The sequence below is a fragment of the Sycon ciliatum genome, chromosome 7, assembly GCF_964019385.1.
Source record: "Sycon ciliatum chromosome 7, ocSycCili1.1, whole genome shotgun sequence".
NCBI lineage: Eukaryota > Metazoa > Porifera > Calcarea > Leucosolenida > Sycettidae > Sycon > Sycon ciliatum.
In genome coordinates, this window is record NC_088649.1 from 1,395,988 (window position 1) to 1,398,661 (window position 2,674).

At 47.9% G+C, this 2,674-nt stretch overlaps 1 pseudogene; it reads right to left on the bottom strand.

Moving 5' to 3' along the window:
* LOC135821281 (UPF0746 protein DDB_G0281095-like) overlaps positions 1-641 on the bottom strand; it is a 7,375-nt pseudogene extending 6,734 nt beyond the window's left edge.
* Positions 642-2,674: the final 2,033 nt, after the last annotated feature.

A 2,674-nucleotide genomic window follows, 5' to 3' on the forward strand; every position in this document is an offset into this window, starting at 1 on the left:
CAACTTCAAACGGGAACACACCGATACAACATACACAGTTGACCACCCGTGCCTCAAACCGGCGGGTCAACCACACAACAACATACAGGTGTCACAACACTGAGACAGTACAGCACAACACTGAGAGGCAAATGCATTTGACCCTCCCAAAAACCAGTGTTTACGACCAAGCATTTCTCACGGCATCGCTCATTAGCATAACTTCCTGCAAGTAACCATGGCAAACTCCTAAGTGATACCCACAGAGCCACACCGGCACAAGGACTGCACAACAAGCGGAAGGCACAACACTGTACAACACTACAAATGTACCTCACTTCTGTTCTCAACACCACATGGGCGTGGGCTGTTCCAGTCTTTGCTGCTAGCCATTGCACAGAGGGTATACCGGCTGCACGCCTGACATAGTGATCGGATGCTGCACTTCGCCAGCAGCCTGCACGGCATATGGCTGCTTCACAGGCACTTGTACTCCGGTGAGCCATGAGTGTGGCCCCGCCAATGCGCACAGAATGGGAGCTCACCCGGTTGCAGTTGAGGATCCTAGTCGAGAAAACTCGGGAGAAGTAGCCGCCGTCGACGAACACAAACACTGGCCGTGAGCTGCCGGCAGTCGCGGTCAGGGACCGGAACTCGGCCATAGCCGAAACTGGGTACATCAGATTATGTGTGCGCAAATACCGGGCTTAAAGGTCTGAGTCGCTCATGAGATCATTGCTGGCAGCAATCAGAGCGGCGAGTTCAGCGGAGGAGTTGGCACCAGGCACTGGTTGGCTGTGGAAGCCAGTTCTCGGAAGCGAGTAATCACAATAGGTTCATGCTGCATCTCAGCGGCCCGTTGCCCCAAAAACGATTGTCCTTGATAGAAACCGCAGAAGCCAACATCAGAGGCATCCGTGAATAGCTCAAGGTCAGGGGACTTTGAAAACTCGACATCGTAGAAGAAGGATTGGCCATTCCAGTTTGCGGCAAAGGAGCGCGACCATTCGATGTCCAAGTGAGCTTTTGTGTTGATGTTGACTACTGACTGAAGAGACTGAGAGAGTTGTCCAGCTAAGATACAGGAGTTGACGGATGAAGGTCCTGCCAGGAGGAACCACCTTTGCGGCAAGGACAAGGTTCCGATCAGCGACAGCAGTTCCCGCGTTGTGTAGCTAGTGCGCGTGGACTACTCACTCAAAGCCGCTAGAAAGGCAAATAACTTCTTGTCAGGTAGCCGCATCACCTGGTCCTCACTGTCGACTTGTATGCCAAGTACCGTCACCACTGTTGCTGGGCCGACCACCTTGCTGAGGTTGTCGAAGACCTGCGGAACCGTTGCTTTCAGTTGAACTCATTCCATTGACCATCAAGCACACGAACATAAGCACCTTGTTAAGTGCAGCGTACTGGTTCTTGTGCTGGCGCATGGCCTGCACAGCTATCAGGAATAGTGTTACCCAGAATTACTGGGTTGATGATTTCTCCCTGAGATAGGGTAATGCCACGTGCACAGCAGATGTGGTGCATAACGAACGCACAGTGGGCATAAAATCTTCATATCCACATCAAAGGCCACAAGCGTTTGACAACCACACCTGATACGTAGATGATCAACGATCGTCCCTGCACTCAACGTCGCTCCAGCAGTAGTAGCATGTTGCAAACCACCATCGTACGTTGTCCATGTAAATGCCTCTGCTCCTTGTCTACTTCTTTGGCTAGATTTTTTGACAGGTAATCACAGCCATTTCTGAGTTGGCGTCAACGCCACTCGCCATGTCGAGGCCTAAATAACTGGTCCTCTGCTTCGAGTAGTTCTTGCTTGGCCTCATGAACTCCAGGAAATTCACTACTGCGACCATGAGCTACTCTATCTGCCCACGCAACAAATAAATATTTCAACCAAGCGCGATCGATCGCTGTTTGAAGTTGTGAATTTTCAAGCGCTTCCAGCTCACACGAGTCAGCGCTTGTCTACGCAGACTAGCACAACTAATACTCTTGTACAGCTTGGCGGAGAGACAAAGGAGAAAACGGAGAAAACACAACCTTGAGTCACTTTGGCTAACTGGATGACAGAAATTGTTGACAAGGAAGTTGCTTTGCTGACACGAGGCAGGGCAAAGCGGCCACGCAAGATTTATTTTTTCATCCACCATTTTCGGAAAAAATATTTTTTATTCATGTGCCGCGTGACGAACCGTAACAAAACACGTGCATGCGTGGGCTAACTTGGCTTTGCTGCTCAAAGCCGTCATTTGTTGTAGTTGTTGTTGTTGTTGTTGTTGTTGTTATTGAATTTTGAAGTCTATATTCTCACGGTGGTGTTGCTGTTGTTGTTGTTTTGGTTGTTGTTGTTGTTGTTGTAGTTGTTGATGTTTTTGCTGTTGTTGTTGTTGTTGTTGCTGTTGTTGTTATTGTTGTTGTTGTTGTTGTTGTTGTTGTTTTTGAATTTTGAAGTCTATATTCTCACGGTGGTGTTGCTCTTGTTGTTGTTTTGGTTGTTGTTGTTGTTGTAGTTGTTGATGTTTTTGCTGTTGTTGTTGTTGTTGTTGTTGTTGTTGCTGTTGTTGTTATTGTTGTTGTTGTTGTTGTTGTTGTTGTTGGTGTTGTTGTTGTTTTTGAATTTTGAAGTCTATATTCTCACGGTGGTGTTGCTGTTGTTGTTATTTTGGTTGTTGTTGTTGTTGTA